This window comes from Spermophilus citellus (assembly GCF_964194105.1).
Source record: "Spermophilus citellus genome assembly, chromosome: 6".
Taxonomy (NCBI): Eukaryota; Metazoa; Chordata; class Mammalia; order Rodentia; family Sciuridae; genus Spermophilus; species Spermophilus citellus.
The window spans coordinates 5469577-5488990 of record NC_138187.1 but is presented as its reverse complement, the minus strand read 5'-3'; the positions used below and the strand labels follow the sequence as shown (position 1 = coordinate 5488990).

General features: G+C 43.4%; 1 protein-coding gene across 2 annotated transcripts in view; it reads left to right on the top strand.

Moving 5' to 3' along the window:
• Positions 1–8879: 8879 nt before the first annotated feature.
• HMOX2 (heme oxygenase 2) overlaps positions 8880–19414 on the top strand; it is a 37417-nt gene continuing 26882 nt past the window's right edge. The window contains exon 1 of one of the 2 annotated variants that reach the window (XM_081298561.1): positions 8880–9026. The gene's annotated coding sequence lies outside the window, so the exon portion shown is untranslated. The remainder of the gene's footprint in view (positions 9027–19414) is intronic. The other variant, XM_081298562.1, reaches the window with a different exon arrangement.

The window sequence follows — 19414 nt, the reverse complement described above, 5'->3', positions numbered from 1 at the left end:
CTGCTGTGACCCCGGCGCACGTGGCGGGAGGCGCTGCGCTGGATTCCAGCCCGGGAAAGCAAGAAAAGAAAAAAAAATAATAATGATAATTCGCCTCTTTATCTTGCGTCAACTTGTGCATTTTCAAATCCTGGCTGTCACCTAAAGATAATTTAAATCTAGGTTCATGACTCTAGCCCGCCCTGAGTCCCTATTTTGTCTGCCCGATTTGCCTGATTTACGTTTTTTTTTTTTTTTTCTTTTTCATTTTAATGTCAATTACTTAAAGGATTTAGGACATGGACTGTCAAAACCTGAGCACTTTCCACCTCAAAATTTTTCAAAACAGCAGTAAATCTTAACAATATTTGAATACGATTTTAAAATCGTCATAGAAACGTTTAAAACCATTGTCTCAGGCCTGACTCACTTTTGAAGATGTCACCGCTTGCACGGGATTTTTTTTTTTTTTTTAACAGAAATGTGCGATTTCTTTGTGTTCACCCTGTCATTCTGCATGTGCGAAGTTATTGACGAGTGGCTCAAAGTACTCATTCTCCCATTCATTCATTCATCCATTCGCTCATTCCAAAGTGTGGAAAGAACCTCTAACCCGCTGGGATTACAAGTCTGTGCCTCCAGATCAGGTCTGGAGGTCTGTCCTTCACCCTGGATTCCTAGCACCGGAAATTATTTGTGGGACAAGGTAGAGGCCTCAAACATTTGCTGGTTGACTTCTAAACACCTACTGGATGCTGCAGCCTACTGGTCGCTGCACTTACAGTGGAAATCAAACTAAAACTGAGGCTATTTTCCTTGTGATCTATTGTGATCTAGCATTTAACATAACCCAGAAGTTGTTTTTTTTAAATTTAATCAGTTATACATGACAGTAGAAAGTTCTTCCATTCATTGTACACAAACGGAGCAGAATTTTTCTGTGCTCTGGTTGTGTATGAAGTAGAGTCTCACCATTCCACCATTCGTTCAATTATACACCTACCTAGGGTAATGAAGTCCCTCTCATTCCAAGGCCTTTCCTACTCCTTTTCCTCCTCCCTGCCTTTGCTCCATCCAAAGTTCCTCCACTCATCCCATGCCCCCCCTTATGGATTAGCATCCACTTATCAGAGAAAACATTAGGCCCCTGTTTGTTTGTTTGTTTGTTGTTTTTTAATATTTTTTTAGTTTTTGTAGGTGGACACAATGCCTTTATTTTTACGTGGTGCTAAGGATCAATCCCAGGGCCTCACACATGCTAGGTGAGGAGCGGTGCATAAGAGTCAAGAAACCAGCCCCCTCTGTCATTCTAGTGTGTAAACCTTTTCTGCTTTTTTTTTTTTTTTTTTTTAATGAGTACTGGAGATTGAACTCAGGGGCACTCGGCCACTAAGCCACATCCCCAGCCCTATTTTATATTTTATTTAGAGACACGGTCTCACTTTTGCTGAGGCTGGCTTTGAACTCACCATCCTCCTGCCTCAGCCTCCTGAGCCGCTGGGTTTACAGACGTGCACCACCGTGCCTGGTCCTTTCTTGCTTTTTGGATGCATTAAACAACTCAACATGAACAAGTAGAAAGATAACATTTTGAAGCCAAATTCAGTTGGCTCATACCTGTAATCCAAGCAACTCAGGAGACTGAGACAGGAGGATGGATAGTTTGAGGCCAGCCTCAGCAATTTAATGAGGTTATTAAGCAACTTAGTGAGACCTTATATCCAAATAAAAAATAAAAAGGACTGGGGATGTAGTTCAATGGTAGAGGGCCCCTAAGTTCAATCCCCAATACAAAAAAAAAAAAAAATAGAAACATAATTTAGGGGACTTTCCAACATTATCTATAGATCAGATAATGTAAAGCATGTCAGCCTGTCACCAGATGAGGTCTGAAGCTCTTCTCAGCCCTGGCAGAGGTTCTTGACTTACACCACAGAAATTAATTTCAGGGTGTGTCAAAAGAGGCACGTGTAGAGACTTATTTGGAAAAGCTAACAGTACAGCAGGATACACACTCACAGGGAAGGGTAGGGCAGGCACTTGAGGGGGAGATGCTTTTGGGGGCCTCAGGCTACTTTTAAAGGAACTCTGGTAAATGGTAAACCTGACACACATAAGGGGTGGTGTCAGGCTAATGAGCTCCATTTCTTTGACTGTGGAGCTCATGGGGGTCTGGGTCTCCAAATCCTCAGGTGCCTGTTACTTAGTGTAGCACTTGGACTGTATCCATACCACGGGGCTTTAACCATACTTCTTCCTAGGCTTGTTTTAATTAATCTAAAAATACATTCTGTAAACCAACAAAATTATATAGGAACCAATCAACTGGATTTATAGTACTCTAAGATTTATTGGACTTTTTAAGAATTCAGGCCTGGAGGATGTAAAGAAAGAACTGAATGAAGAAAACAGGAGAGGAGGCTCCTTAGTAACAGGTTTATTTGGGACAAATCTGTGGGCGTGGGCAGGAGATGGAGATCCATCTTCCACTTACAATCTGGAGTAGAGGAGAGGGAGAGATTGGGGGGATTTTTGCACTTAGGCCATTAAAAGGGGCATTATTAGGGAAGGGTCCTCCAGGGGTGACCTTCTGTGTCTTCAGGATTTCAGTCCCAGGTAACAGTTTCCTTTCTCTGTGCTGCTAGACCTCGGGGTTTCTTTGCATGGTGTTGGTGGTGTTTAGGTTAGGCTGAGTCAGAGTGACTTTGTGGTGATTCTTGTTCTAAGACGGAGGATACATTTCAAAATGGCCTTGCTTGTGTCAAGTTCTTGCTAACAGCAGAGAACAGAACAGCCTTGGAGGTGAAGGTGAGGGTGTTTGTGGAGCTTTTAGACTTAAACTGCAGTCTCTCTTTACTTTCCTGTTTGTCTCCTTTGTACCTATCCTACCTCAAGCCTGAGGACCCTGAGAACAACCAGGCCACCACAAACTGTCTTGAAATGGTCAGACTGATGTCATCCCACACACCTTCCCATACCCACTGTTCAACCTCGGTGCTGCAAGAGCTGCAGCATACTGTACACTGATCCCAAAGAAGAGACTTGGAGGACTCAGTAGAGGGGCTCGGATATTTTATTGTTCACATGGTCCTGGGCAGTGGCAGGCCATGGAATAGCATGGAGAGCCACACTGTGCCTCCAGGAGAGGTTGTGTGCATAGTGGGCAGATGGATTCCTTCAGATACTCTGAGTACATACCTTTATTTCAGAATACCCAAGGTTCTGTTTTTTTTTTTCTTTTTCTTTTCTTTTCTTTCCTTTTTTTTTTTTTTTTTTTGTGGGGGCGGTAACCAGAGATTGAATGAGACCACTGAGCCACATCCCCAGCCCTATTTTGTATTTTATTTAGAGACAGGGTCTCACTGAGTTGCTTAGTGTCTCCTTTTTCCTGAGGCTAGCTTTGAACTCGAGATCCTCCTGCCCCAGCCTTCTGCGCTAACCTGCTGGGATTACAGATGTATGCCACCAAGTCCAGCATCCTTTCTGTTTTGATCCCTATCTCAAGATGGGAAATGAGCTAGGCGCAGTGGCTCATCCTGTAATCCCAGGGGCTCTAGAAGCTAAGGCAGGAGGATTGCAAGTTCAAAGTCAGCCTCTGCATTTAGCAAGGCCTTAAGCAACTTAGCAAGACACTATTTCTAAATAAAGGGTTGGGGATGTGGCTCACTGGTTAAGTGCCCCTGAGTTCAATCTCCCGTACAAAAATAAAATATAAACTGGAGATGAGGCAGTGGCCAGTTTCCCTCCCCTTTCCCCAGCATAACACATTCTTTGAAGTCCTTTTTATCTCACCTTCAGGAATAGTAAGCCTTCTAGGCACTGACCAGTGTCAAACCCCAACACACACCCCTCACCAACTCTCCTTTAAAGGAAGAGCTGAGGACCCCAAAATGCCTCTCTCAAGATGGCCAGCATTCTTCCTTGAATGTTTCTGCTTTCCTAAACAAATTTTTGTTTGTGTCTCAAACCAATGTGTCCTTAAATTCATGTCTTTAGTCAAGAATCCTAGTGGCCCTGAGTTGAGGTCCCCCTCTCTGGGAACTCCTCAGACCTCTTCTGGTGACAGTAGGACCTATTACCAAAAGCTCGGTCCTCATCCTAAATGCCAATTCGATAATGAGAACATGATTTTGAGAAAAAGGAAAAAGTTTTCTTGCTTTACTAGCAAAGGAGAAGCACAGGGGACTCTGGTCCCAGAGGCTGTGATTCTGCCCATCTAGGGGAGCAAAGGGCTTTTTTTTTTTTTTTTTTTAAGGTGGTTCAAAGGCTACATTCCATGAATTCTTTGACAGAGTTATAATTCACTTATTAATTGGGCACATAGTCAGTTCTGAGATCTTCGGGTGCCATCCCCAAGTTTGAATTACTTCTTTCCTGTGGTGGGTGTGTGCTCTAGGACAGTTAAATCTGCCTAGGATGGGAAAGAAAGGTGATCCTGTTTTCCCTGAGATTACAGAGCAGGAGAGATTAGGGAGGAGCAGGAAGAAGAGAAAGAAACCTGTCCTTGTAACAAAAATTACCAGCACAGGGGCTGGGGATGCTACTCAGTGGTGGGGCACTTACCTCATATACGTGAGGCACTGGGTTCGATCCTCAGCACCACATAAAAAATAAATAAATAAAACAGAGAAATTGTGTCCACTTACAACTAAAAAAAAAGGTTAAAAAATTACCAGGGCTGGGGATGTGGCTCAAGCGGTAGCGCGCTCGCCTGGCATGCGTGCGGCCCGGGTTCGATCCTCAGCACCACATACCAACAAAGATGTTGTGTCCGCCGAGAACTAAAAAATAAATATTAAAAATTCTCTCTCTCTCTCTCTCTCTCTCTCCCCCCTCTCTCACTCTCTCTTTAAAAAAAAAAAAAAATTACCAACACAGTTTTGGCACCATTATGACCACACTGGGACTCCTCAAAACGATCAGCAAGCTTTCCTTTCCCTTTATTCCGCAGCGGAGTCAATCAATCAGGCACTGAGGCATTTCTGGATAGAAAATGGCCCCGGTTACTGGGGAGGTACGGGTTTACCTGGGATACACACTGGGAGCTGACTTAACCATTGAAGACAGACGTTAACTGAACATATCAGTTTGGACATTCAGAGAACAGGTTGTGAGGATTTGACATTTGTTTTTACTGGGCAAGGATGAACGTCTAGTACTGTCACTGAAAAAAGATTTATTTGGGGAAGGATTGATGTTTTAGCTCCTTCCCAGAGATTGTCATTTTTAGACTTGATGGACATCTCCTTCCCAAGGATTGTTCTGTCACTGGGAAAGGATCAATGTTATCAGTGTGTTGTCTTTTCCACCCTCCCTCTTGTCAGGCCGTACTGTTTTGGGAGTTGTCATTTCCGTATCCTTCAGTCCTTTTTAAAAATAAGTTGCATGGGACTGGGATGAAGCACTAGGTTTGATCCGCAGCACCACATAAAAATAAATAAATAAAGGTATTGTGTCCATCTACTACAACAACAAAAAATGACTATAAAAAGTTAAAAAAAAAAGTTGCAGTGGCAGAACAGCAAGGGCTTTATTTGAAGTATAAAATAGACCACAGTTACAAACTGAATTATAATGATTTAGTTTACAGATTTTTGTTCCTTTGTTTTTTGTTTATGTGGTGCTGGGGATCGAACCCAGTGCTTCATGCATGCTAGGGAAGCACTCTACCGCTAAGCCACAATCCCAGCCCTAGTTTAAAGATCTTAATTGTTTTTTTTGGCTTTTCAGTTCTAGAATTTTGCACACCTTGATCTCATAAAATAGAATAAGTGTTCTGAAGAGCTCAGCAGTAAACGACTAAAGAAAGCAGGGAGAAAAAAAAAAGACTGATCAGTTCAAAGTCACTTTCCTTGTCAAGTGGTAACAGGGAGACAGAACAATAGAAAAATAACTGATTGGTTAACATTAGGTCACCTCAGGCTACATTTTCGGTAAGGATTAAGGCAGAGGGAATTTTCATTTTAGGTAAGGATCAGGGCAGAGGGAACTTCATTATCTTGTCCATTGAAACTGGTCTGTTAGGGAAATTTGGTTATCTCCCTACATTAATGTTTTCATTAACCACTGAATTGCAACCCCAATCCTTTTTTAAATTTCATTTAGAGACAGGGTCTTACTGAGTTGCTTAAGGCTTCAGTTGAAAGAATTCCCCATGCAAAGACACTTCGCCGGTAGAATTCCAATTTTATTGCAAAAAGCTGTGTGCTTATATAGAACTAAAGGGGAGATGGCAGGGCTTAGACAAATGGCAAGTTCTTCCAGATATCAGCTCCCTCGCCCAGGAATTAGTTCTCATTGGGGCTGAGGTTCCCCGCCAGCGAGGTTTGAAATTGGCGCCGGCGGGAGAGTTCACACGGGCGGGAACTTTTCGCACCACTGCAGAGAAGAAGAAGGTAGGAAGAAGAAGTCCTTAGGCGCCATGTTGGGGTTTTTTCTCTGGGGTACGGCTGCCATTTATACTTTTCCCAACATCAGTAAATTGTTGAAGCTGGCTTTGAACTCACTATCCTCCTGCCTCAGCCTCCCAAACCCCTGGGATTTCGGGCATGAGCCACTGCATCTCTATGCTGAATTTCTTGGAAGTTTACATAAACAGCTTTTTTTAAGTTTAGTAAAGTGAAACTGTAGCCAAAGGGGACATTTTGATTTTTAGCTTGGTCTGCTGGGGCCTAGTAACAGGAGCTTAGTCCAAAACAATGGCCTCCTTTAATTTTTATTTAACAGGAGCATCATTTTATGTATGGCAGTGACCTTCTTGCTTGTGCCTCTTTGGTGTCACAAAGTGTGCCTCTGGAATAGCTACGCCCCTCAAAAAGTAATTCCATTCCCCAAGTGGAATTATTGGATATTAAATTTTAATAGATTTTTGTTAAATTGTTCCCCCTTCCTCAGTAAATTCCCACGAACACTGGGTATTTGCCACATTTTTGCCAATGCTGTCATGTGATTTGTAGTCAGTTCTGTACTGGAAACCAATGTGGCTGGAGCAGAGAAGGCAGGGAGGTAGAGTCCAGCTCCGGATGAGCCTTAAGAGATGGTGACAGCATGTAGACTGATGGCTGGGGGTGGATAGGCGGGTACTGGGGAGCCATTAAAGAGTTTTCAGGAGAGGATCCCATTTGGTTTTGCTGTTTGAAGAACAGAGAAAGGCCAAGGCAGGGAAACCAGATACAAGACTGGTAGCAGAGCTGGGCGGAATCCACATACATGTTTTGCTGTGGGTCTGCACAGGAATAGCTAACATATTGAACTAGCCAGTGACCCAGAAGGAGACTAGAAGTTTGACAACTCAGTTCTTACATCGCTGAATGGACTCCTTACTTCACTTGTAATGCCAGATTCATGAGCCCCCGATAGACCTCCAAGAGCCGAGTCTGATGCAATCACACAAGAGTCTTTTTTTTTTTAATGTTTATTTCTTTTAGTATTTGGTGGACACAACATCTTTGTCTGTATGTGGTGCTGAGGATCGAACCGTAAAGGTAAAATTTCTAAGCTGCAAAATCCTGAGTTAAAGTTAAAGTGTAAAAGACTAGGGCAATGTAAAGCTTCTAGATTACAAGGCCTGGGCTAAAAGGTAAAAGCCTATTGTTACAATTCCCCTGCTATCCCCCCGGAACCTGTTATCTCTGTAAAGTTGTTAGGACAATGCGGGAGCTGCTCAGTAAATATCTCTATTGATTCCCTGGTTGTTTAATAGCTAAGGGCTCCAGGTAACATGGCACGTAGGCATCCAGGCCCCAGAACCAATGAGTTTGAATGTGTACCCCACTTAGAAGTGACCAATCACCCCTACCCAAACTGTTCCCGCCAATGAATGGACTAATCATGTACCAGAATTGTTGTTCAATTTCCCCGCGCCTCATGATGATTTGTTCTGATGTATGCAAAGCCCCCCACCCTCTCCAAAAAGTGTACTTAAGCTCTGCTTGACCTCTAATCTGGGCTCTGGGCTGCTCTCCCTTCTTGAGTGAGCACGGAGCCCCAGCGCGCTGGAACGGATCCCTAATAAATCCCCCTTGCCATTGCATGGAGCTAGTCTCCTGTGGTCTCTCCTTCTCCGACGTTTCGCTGGACCCCTACAGAACCTGAGCCACATCTCCAGCCCACACAAGAGTCTTTATTTCAAGTTTGAGCCTGGACTCACAACCATTTCCCACACAGTGGTCCAGAGGAGTGAGTCCTGACCCTTAGTTCAGTGAGAATTTATAGGTTTTTTGGGAGATACTCTATGTATCACAACATCATACAGCAAATCAATTCACACGGCAAGGAAATCAAACAACTCTTAACATTGATTAGCACATTCATTGGTGGGAACAAGTTGGGTAAGGGTGATTGGTTAGTACAAATGGTGGATATCTTTGAACTGATTGGTTTAGGCTTCGAGGTGTTGCTAGAGTGTATATGCTAAACTTGCAGGGTGGCCTAATCAGGTCATCACCCAAACAACTGGGAGGAGGGCTTGGTATTTCAGGTATCTTCCCTGTCTCACTCTGATTGGTTTTGCTATTGTCTGAATTAGGCCTCAAGCATTCTTTTGGTCTTTTCAGGAACTTGAATTTGCTGAGTCAAGGACATCTGGTACAGACAAACGACTCAGCAGGGTAGCTTATGTGCCTTGGAATGGGTTTCCAAGGACAAGGGTCACCCCGCCCACACACACTTTGGACAGGCCCTGCTCTGAGATACAGGCAGGTTTTTCAAAAATGGAGTCACATCAGTTTTTCACACCGAGCGGATATAAAAGGATTAGAAGACAACAGGAAAGACAAACACGTGGCCCAGTGCATCCGCCCTTGTTAACACATTCGCTCTGGTGGACCCTACCATTAGCTTAAGCCCAGCAGCCGCGAAAGAGCAGCCACGTGCCGCCTGCTCCGCGCAGGGGGCGTATCCCCCGCAGGACCCGCCCCCGCGCGACGTGCGCACGTCGCGCCGTCCTCGCGCCCGCCCGCTTGGCTGCGGCGGCGGCGGCTTCGCCTGAGGAGTAGCTGGCAGGCGAGCTGACGAGCGGACGCTCGGGGCGAGTAGACCCGCGGCAGGTGAGTGGCCCGCGCCGTCCCCGGTCTTTCTCCCACCCTTCGGGCCGCGCCGCCCCCTCGGCAAGACCGGAGTTCGCCCGGGCCGTCATGAGTGCGGTCAGGGGCTCCGTCCCAGTGCCGGCCTGAGGCTACACCGCGCGGGGGACGGCGAGGAGCGGGGCGCAGGCGGCCGAGGCGGGCCGCGGGCAGTGGTAAGGGACGCCGAAGCCGTGGGCGCTGAATCTGGACGACGTGTCGGCGGCGCCCAGCCCCTGTTGGTGTCACGGGCGTGCTTGGCGAGGTGACCTCGGGGTCGCGGCCGGCGGCCTCGCTGGAGGTCGACCGTGGCGCTGGCGCTGTCCTGCCTTCTCGCGCCTTGCCTGGGCGGGAGGTGCCCAGTGGACCGCTGTCTGGGCTTCTCTGCGACCCGGGCAGCCTCTGTGCGGAGTGCAGGACTGGGAGGAGCAGCCGGTTGGTCTGGACGGGCAATTCACCTGTCACCTCCTAAGCACGGCACTCTGGGTATCTTAATTGCCCAGTAAAAACTGCCAGCAGTGCCTTGCACCTTCTTTGCACAAGGCCTGTCTGTGTCATGCATTTAAATGAGTTCTGCTGGGCCGGTCGTTGTGGCCCTTGGCTCTTCATCCTTGCTGTGTTATCTGATGGCGCTGTAAACCGCAACAGGCAGAGTGTGATGCAAAGAAACACTGTGTGATGCTCTCCAGGTGAGCAAGTTCCCTTGCTGTCAGCCCCTTCCAAAACCTTGTGAAATGATAGTTTTCATCTTGCAAAATGGGTTTAAGCAGAGATTCACAGTGAAGTAACTTGACCTGCATCACACGTGAGGAAGACAACGACAGATGATCTTTTTTTTTTTTTTTTTTTTTTTTTTTTTTTTTTAAAGAGAGAGTGAGAGGGAGAGAGAGAAAGAGAATTTTTTTTTCTTAATATTTATTTTTTAGTTCTCGGCGGACACAACATCTTTGTTGGTATGTGGTGCTGAGAATCGAACCCGGGCCGCACGCATTCGAGGCGAGCGCGCTGCCGCTTGAGCCACATCCCCAGCCCACGACAGATGATCTTGAACCTGGTAGTTGGCCTCCAGATATTGTGTACTCTACTAAGTGAAGTTTTCCAGACTAGGAATGGATTATTTTAAGCGGTCTTCCCTTAAACTGTCCTGTCAAGTAGAAGGAAATGAGCTTACTGGGTTTTTCCATTGTTGTTATTTTTTCCTTTTTGGTATTGGGGATTGAACAGAAGGGCGCTACATTCCCCGCCCTTTTATCTTTTGAAAGAGGCTCTCAATAAGTGCTTAGGTCTTCATTAAATTGCTGGGGCTGGCCTCAAACTTTTTTTTTTTTTAAAGAGAGTGAGAGAGGGTGAGAGAGGAGAGAGAGAGAGAATTTTTAATATTTATTTTTTTAGTTCTCGACGGACACAACATCTTTGTTGGTATGTGGTGCTGAGGATCGAACCCGGGCCGCACACATGCCAGGCGAGCGCGCTACCGCTTGAGCCACATCCCCAGCCCTGGCCTCAAACTTTTGATCCTCCTGTGTTCAGTCTCCCGAGCTTACTGGCTTTGTGCTTTTGAGTTTCTGGTATGGTGTTAGTTAACCAGTGTTTAAAAAAACATTTTATATATATATATAATTTAATAAAGGGGATTGAACTCAGGGCTTTGTGCATGCTAAGCATGCACTCTACCATAAAGCTAAACCCTCAGCCTTAACCAGTGTGTGTGTTTTGTTTGTTTTTGCAGTACTGGGGATATAACCCAGGGGAGTTACATCTCCACCTCTTTTATTTTTGAGAGAAGGTTTCACCAAATTGCCCAGGCTGACCTCAAATTTGCCGTCTTTCCTCAGCCTCCAAGGTCAACTGGGATTACAGGTGTGTGCCACCACACCCAGCTGTCACCTGTGTGTGTGTGTGTGTGTAATGTTTTTTTACTTGTAGTTGGACACAATACCTTTATTTTACTTATTTGTTTTTATGTGGTGCTGAGGATTGAACCCAATGCCTCATACATGCTAGGCAGGCGCTCTACCACTGAACAGAACAACAACCCCAGCCCTAACCAGTGTGCTTTGATTACAGTTTTTCTTATTAAAATATTTACTTTCTTTGGGAAGGGGAAGAAGTCTACTAACTAGTTTTTTTTTTTTTTCCAAGAAACATCACAAGACATAATCTTCAATTACCAGAAATTCACAGTTCAATAGGGCATTTACACGTTTTTTTGGTGAAATTGGAAGTTTTCAAATACAGTTTCTAAGCCAAAACCCTGGTGAGGGTGTGGGAATTTGTAGGTTTTGGAAATTCATGTTCATTGTATGACCTAATCCAACTGGGGATGTGAAGAGGGAAATCCTGTGATTCCTTCATTGTCTGACCTGATTTCCTTTTTTTGAGGTGTATTGGCACCAGAGTCAGGATATGAGCTACTCTAGAAATGACAATGAGATGAGTTACAGAAAGCACAGTATTCATTACTTTAGCTCACTCAAGTCTATTGAAAATTGCAATACCGGGCTGGGGATGTGGCTCAAGCGGTAGCGCGCTTGCCTGGCATGTGTGTGGCATGGGTTCGATCCTCAGCACCACATACAAACAAAGATGTTGTGTCCGCTGAAAACTAAGAAATAAATATTATCTCTCTCTCTCTCTCCCTCTCCCTCTCCCTCACCCTCTCCCTCTCCCTCCTCTCTCTCTCTTTAAAAAAAAAAAAGAAAAGAAAATTGCAATACCGCACATCTGTGCTGGGTCTACATTGATTTTTAAATTTCTTGGGTTTTTTTGGTACCAAGGATTGGACCCAGGGGAACTTAACCACTGACCCATATCCCCAGTCCTTTTAAAATATTTTATTTAGAGATAGGGTCTTGGTGAATTGCTTAGTGCCTTGCTAAATTGCTGAGGCTGGCCTTGAACTGGTGATCCTGGTGATCTTCCTGTTTTAGCCTCCAAAGCCTCTGAGATTACTGGTGTGTGCTGCTACGCCCCACCAATTACCTTCTTTTAATTTTTTTTTAAAATTGTTGTTAGATTCTTATTTATTTGTTTATATGTGGTGCTGAGGATCGAACCCAGTGCCTCACACATGCCAGGCAAGTGCGCTACCACTGAGCCACAGCCACAGCCCCCTGCTTTTTAATTATTATGTCTAGTTGACTTGTGTTTGTAAAAACAAGATGAAACCACTTTTTTTTTTTTTTTTTTTAAGTACTGGGGATGAACCCAGGGGCACTGAGCCACATCACAATCCTTTTTTATTTTTTATTTTCAGACAGCGTCTTACTTAGTGCTTAGGACCTCTATAAATTGCTGAGGCTGGCCTTGAACTTGGAATCCTGTTTCACCCTCCAGAGTCATTGAGATTACAGATGTGCGCCACCTTGCCCTGCCAAGAGTAGGCACTGTTTCTGTATATGAATACATTTTGAACTTCTAGAAACAGTGCCAATTCTTTGCAGCAACAAAGAGAGAGAGATTGTTAATTAGAACCCTTAATATAAAATTGCTTGTATAGCAGTATTATATACTGAAAGAAATTTCACTTGTTTGACTGCTCTACTCTGTTCCTCTTTAGCTTTATCTTTACAGTATTGCCTTCATTTATTTTACACAAGTTGTTGATTTTTTTTTAAGAGAGAGTGAGAGAGGAGAGAGAGAGAGAGAGAGAGAGAATTTTTAATATTTATTTTTTAGTTCTCGGCGGACACAACATCTTTGTTGGTATGTGGTGCTGAGGATCGAACCCGGGCCGCACGCATGCCAGGCGAGTGCGCTACCGCTTGAGCCACATCCACAGCCCCAAGTTGTTGATTTAAAAAAAAATTTTTTTAGTTGTAGATGGACACAGTATCTTTATTTATTTTTACGTGGTGCTGAGGATCGAACCCAGTGCCTCACATGTGCTAGGCAAGTGCTGTACCACTGAGCTACAACCCCAGTCCCCAAATGTTGATTCCTGTACTATACATTTTACAGTCAATTAGTGAATGCAGCTGAGTTTCTCTGAAAATTTCTTTCTACATTTCTAATAAATTTCACATTGTACTGGAAGACAGTATTGGTTTTCCGACATTTCATCTATTTACAAATGATGATGATAATGGTGATTATAATAATGTTGGGGAATGAATCCAGAGGTGCTTTACCACTGAGCTGTATCTCCAGCTTTTTTCTAAATTTTTAAATTTTGAGGCAGGTCTTGCTAAGTTGCTGAGGCTGACCTCAAGTTTGTGATCCTCCTGCTTTAGTCTCCTGAGTTGCTGGGATTACAAGCATGTGCCACCATTCCTGTCTAGAATAGGGATTATTAATCTGAAATTTGGGGTCCACAGATGAACCTTGGGGTCCTACTGTTGCTCGTGAATGGGACAGCCAACACTTTTTTTAAATGTGATTATCCTAGAATGAGGATCTCATGCCTTCATCTGATTCTCAAAGGATTATGCAACCAAAAATGTCTTAAGGATTATTCTGGCAAATACCTTTGGCCTCATCTTCAGGAGTGTGCAACTGTGTATCTTCAGATGAGCAGTTATTTAGGTGGAAGACTAGAGACAGACTCAAGGACATTCCTTTGTAAATAAACAGCCTTTCGCAGAACACCAGCTGTTATGGGATGTACATGAGTACTTGTCCAAGGGACAGCATGTTCCCGCATATTCCTAGTGGTCTAATCTGGTTCCCAGGAAATGAGGCACAGTCTGAGGCTATAGCACCCTCCTTGGCTAGTGTGAGTGAGGCAGAGATGTTAAGGCTCATGGTCTGCCCTCAGGGATCTTTTTTGTTTTTTTTTTTTAGTTTTTGGTGGACACAATATCTTTATTTTTTTATTTTATTTTTTTTTTAAAGAGTGAGAGAGGAGAGAGAGAGAATTTTTAATATTTATTTTTTAGTTCTTGGCGGACACAACATCTTTGTTGGTATGTGGTGCTGAGGATCGAACCCGGGTCGCACACATGCCGGGCGAGCGTGCTACCGCTTGAGCCACATCCCCAGCCCGAATATCTTTATTTTTATGTGGTGCTGAGGGTCGAACCCAGTGCCCCGCACATGCTAGGCGAGCACACTACTGCTTGAGCCACATCCCCAGCCCCTCAGGGATCTTATATAATCCATTGCAGCTGATTAGAATCAAAACTCAGGGTTAGAAGTAAGTACAAGTGAGTTGAAGACAGACCACCTGCTTTCTGGAAGGGCATGAAGATTTGAAGGAACTGTTGGATTATTGGAAATGAGGTGTGAAAGAGTAGGGAGTACCCTGAGCCCAGGCCTGGGAATAGTGGCTATTCAGCTTCCCACTGCTACTTTTTTTTTAGGACATTTTGGGCTAAGAGGCCCTGCCTAGAGGTACTGGTCACTTGGCATATGAAATGCCAAAGGGTAACTGTTTAATGAGTGTCCAGTCTCCCCTGGACCATAACTAAGCAAAGGTAGGCCAAACTCAGTGGTCCTGAGAGGCCTGGAGGAGCTGAGCTGCTAAGCCTCCCTTTTCTAACAGTGGAAACTCCACTTTTTTTCCTCTCATTTTTAAAAATTGATACATTATTATAGTTGTACATATTAATGGGATTTGTTGTTACATATTTATACATGCACAGAATATAACAATATAATTTGGCCAATATCACTCATATCACTCCACAGGATTTTCCCCCTCCCTCTTTGCCTTTTACCACTTGGTCCCTTTCCTCTACTCATCTCCCTTTGAGTTTTAGGATATTCACCCGCCCCCCACCTTTTTGTTTTTCCTTTTTCCTCTCCAGCTTTCCATATAAGAAAAAACATACAACTCTTGACCCTCTGAGTTTGACTTATTAACATAATTTCATTTTTCTTCATGGCGGATTAAAACTCCAGTGTATGTATTTATATATATATATATATATATATATATCACATTCTCTTTATCCATTCGTCCATTGATGGACACTTAGTCTGGTTGTGAATTGACTGTTGTGAATTTTGCTGCTATAAACATGGGTATCATGTATTACTGTAGTATATGATGACTTTTATTCTGTACGGTACGGGCTGGGATTGTGGCTCAGCGGTAGAGCACTCACCTAGCACAGGTGGGACCTGGGTTCGATCCTCAGCACCACATAAAAATATAGGCATTGTGTTGTGTTCATCTACACCTAAAAAACAAATATTAAAAAAAATTCTTTATGATAAAACTGAAGAGTGGTGTATCTGGTATATCCGTGCCTAGTCTTTTTTTTTTTTTTTGCAGTGCTGGGGACTGAACCCAGGACTTTGAGCATGTTAGGCAAGTGCCCTACCACTGAGCCATATCCCCAGCCCCACTCCATGCCTAGTCTTTTGAGGAGCTTCTGTATTGACTTCCATAGTGGTTATACTAATTTACAGTCCCACCAACAGTGTAAAAGTATTCCTTTTTCTCTACATCTTTTCTAGCATTTGCTATTATTTATATTTTTTCATGTATTGACCATTTACGTTTCTTCTTTTTTTTTAGAAGTGTCTTTGAATTCATTTGCTCATTTATTAATTGGTTCATTTGATTTTTTGGTGTACTCTTTGTGGGGGTACTAGGTATTGAGTCAGGGGCACTCAACCACTGAGCCACATCCCCAGCCCAGTTTTGTGTTGTATTTAGAGACAGGGCCACACTGAGTTGCTTTGCGCCTCGACATTGCTGAGACTGGCTTTGAACTCACGATCCTCTAGTCTCAGCCTCCTAAGCTGCTGGGATTACAGGTGTGTGCCACCATGCCTGGCTGGTGTAAATTTTTTTGAGCTCTTTATGTAGTGTAGATATTAATCTTATGTCAAAAGAGTAGCTAGCAAAGATTTTCTCCTATTCTGTGGATTCTCTCGCCACATTCCTAATTGTTTCCTTTGCTGTGAAATACCTCTTACCACCCTGGAGAGCCTGCTTCTCTACTTTTCCTGGTGTATGAGCTATTGTGCCGCAGTCTTGGCTGGGCACAGAATCACGAGCCACCACACAGCTTTGTAGATTCAAACAGCAATTCTTTATTCCCAAACTCACACCGGCCTCCACACACGTTCTGGGGCAATCCCAGTTCTGCTGCCACCCAATTCACCTACTACACGAGGCTTTTTTCCCAAAATACTCTCTGAATCTCAGGAGAGCTCAACGGGAGCTCAGGTAGCAGGAACGCCCTATTTCCAGCAGCAATAATCCTCAACATCGAACTTCCCTAAAACCCAAGGTCTTAAACTGGGAACGCTCTAAACCCAAGGACCGGGATACTATACTTCCTCAAACTGCAGGATACACCCTAATCCTGGATCCACCCTCGTCCTTGAGTAGGGTCATCTTTCTCAAACACACATGCAAGGTCACAGCAAATTTAACATGGGGTACTCTGGCAAGGAAATTTCGATGTGTCATTCCTACTTGGTAATGGCCCTCAGCATCATTGGATAGTTGTCCTCCCCATCTTGTCTACCTACTTTTTTTTTTTTTAAAGTTAGCTATTGTTGCCTAATCAAGACTTCAGTTGATAGTTGATATTCTGGGCTGTTTGAATTTCCCCTTGGTAATGATTAATGGAAATAATTTACTGAAAAGAAAAAAATAACACCACCCCCCCAGCAGTTTATCAGCATAAAACTGAATTAAGTTCTTCTTCCATGTTCTTCAACTAGGCAGTGCTCACAAACAAGCACATTAAGTTACATTTAATTCCCAATTTAATTACCCCAATTTGGGGTAATTTTTAGGAATTGAATTCTTGGGAATTATAAAAATTATAATTAATTATAGTTATAAAAATTATACTCTTGGGAATTAAATCCAATTTCTGATACTGCTCCCACCCCCACCACAAAAAAAAAGATGGGGGCTGGGAATATAGTTTAATGATAGAGTACTCTTAGGTTCACTGCCTAGTACAAACAAAAAAGGTAGTATAGTGTCCTCCTACTAATCGGCTTTCAGAGACCTTAGAACAAAATCTGAAATGTGCTCTGCCTTATGTGTGGAATCTGGTTTAAAATCAATTAATGGAATATTGAATATTTCTCCTTCAAATATGAAACAATGAATTCAAGCACAGAAAACCACATGTTTTTTTTTTTTTTTTTTTTTTTTTTTTTGAGGAGAGAGAGAGAGAATTTTTTTTTCCAAAGGTAGGATTTCTTTCTTTCTTTTTTTTTTTTAAGAGAGAGGGAGAGAGAGAGAGAATTTTAATATTTATTTTTTAGTTATCAGCGGACACAACATCTTTGTTTGTATGTGGTGCTGAGAATCGAACCCGGGCCACACGCATGCCAGGCGAGCGCGCTACCACTTGAGCCACATCCCCAGCCCCAAGAGAACCACATGTTTGATTCACCCATAGGACCATGTATTTATTGTTTATTGCAGAACTGGGGATTAAATGCAGGACTTGGTACATACTAGGCAAGTACTCTACCACTGAGCTGTTTCCTTTTCAAATGTTGCTAAATTGACTAGGCTGACCTTGAATTTGTGATCCTTCTCCTTCAAACTTCTGAGCAGTTTGAGATTATAGGCATGTTTCACTTCTGGCCCTACAAGCTCATTCTTTTTTGTTTGTTTTTGATTTTGTGTGTATGTGTGTGTGTGTGTGTGTGTGTGTGTGTGTGTGTGTTTCCCCCAGGATTGAACCCAGGGGCACTTAATTACTGAGCCATACCCCAGCCCTATTTTAATATTATTTAAGAGTTAAGGTCTCACTAAATTGCTTAGAGCCTCACTAAATTGCTATGCTAGCTTTGAATTTGTGATTCTCCTGCTTTAGCCTCTTGAGCCCCTGGGATTACAGGCATGCACCACTATGCTTGGCTACAAGGCCATTTTTATCCCCCACCATCCATTCACGTTTCTTCTGTAGAAATTTTTGCCATAAATGCTGCTCAGGGAAATGCTTGCTCGCTAGCCAGCTGTTTTCTTTATTTCTGGGATTCATCTTTAGTTGTTCGCTGACATCAGCTCTGTGAGAGTGCCTCAATTTTGATAATACTTAGCATTCTTGAACTCACTTATTCACTTAGGAAACTCTAACTAGCTATGTGCTCTGTGTTGGATGATAGGAGACTCAGATGAATGAGCTGTAATCTGGAAAACAAACATGTAAACAAAGAAGTATAACAGGATATAAGTGCTACAATAGATCATGAAAGGCTAACTTTGGTAGCTCTCAATATAATATCAAACCACCAAGATTATCCCTGATATTGTTTTCTAGAATTTATTTTTAGTATCAACACAAGCTTTTTTTTTCCCCCCTTTCTTTCTTTTGAGAAAATACAGCAAGGAATATAGGAGTTACTCTTAACTGAAATAAGGGAGACTCAGAACTTTTCTGCTCTCCCTCCGGCTGGCTGAGAATGAACTCATTGGAGTTCCAGGAAGGCCTACAACTACGTAGCAGCAAGAACTAAGACCTGAGAAGCAGAACTAAATCTTGGCTTACTTTCAGTCAGACACCAGACTGATAAATGATTGGTTTCTCCAGTTTTAAGTTGTATCTCATCAATAAACCAGTAATCATAGGTTTAACTTCTAGTGATCCCAACACAAATGAGGACTATTGGGGCTGGGGATGTGGCTCAAGTGGTATCGCGCTCGCCTGGCATGCGTGCGGCCCAGGTTCGATCCTCAGCACCACATACCAACAAAGATGTTTTGTCTGAGAACTGAAAATAAATATTAAAAAAAAATTCTCTCTCTCTCTCTCTCTCTCTCTCTCTCTCCCCCCCTCTCCCTCCCTCCCTCCCTCCCTCCCTCTCCTCTTTCTAAAAAAAAAAAAAACAAACAAAAAAAAAATGAGGACTATCCCCAGGAAGGCATTGTGACCCTTTTCATTGTCCCTGTGGGCAATGCCATGTTGCCCCACCTACTAACATTCTTAGAAATCAGGCCCTGTGTGGTGGCACACACCTGTAATCCCAGTGGCTCAGGAGGCTGAGGAGTATGATCATGAGTTCAAAGCCAGTCTCAGAAACAGTGAGGCCCTAAGTAACTTAGTAAGATCCTGTCTCTAAATAAAATATAAAAGGGGGGATGTGACTTAGCGTTTAAGCGCCCCTGGATTTAATCCCCAGTAGCCCCCCCCCAAAAAAAAAAAAAGAAAGAAAAGAAAGAAATATGTAAAGCCAGGAACTATGCATTTATTTAATTTTCATAACTACGTTCAGAATTGTTATTACAAAGAAAAGAAATCTGAGAAATTAAGTAACAGGTCCAAGGCCACTCTGGTACATGGTTTGCTCTCAGTTGCACATGTCAGGAACCTGTGCCTTAACCATGTCTGTGTGTTGCCTCTTGGTCTCAGTGTGATTGGAATAGTTCTCTTGGCTGGCTCAGCTCAGTTAACTTTCGTTTGGTGCCCACCACTTGTCAGGCTCTAAAGATATCACAACTCAATACA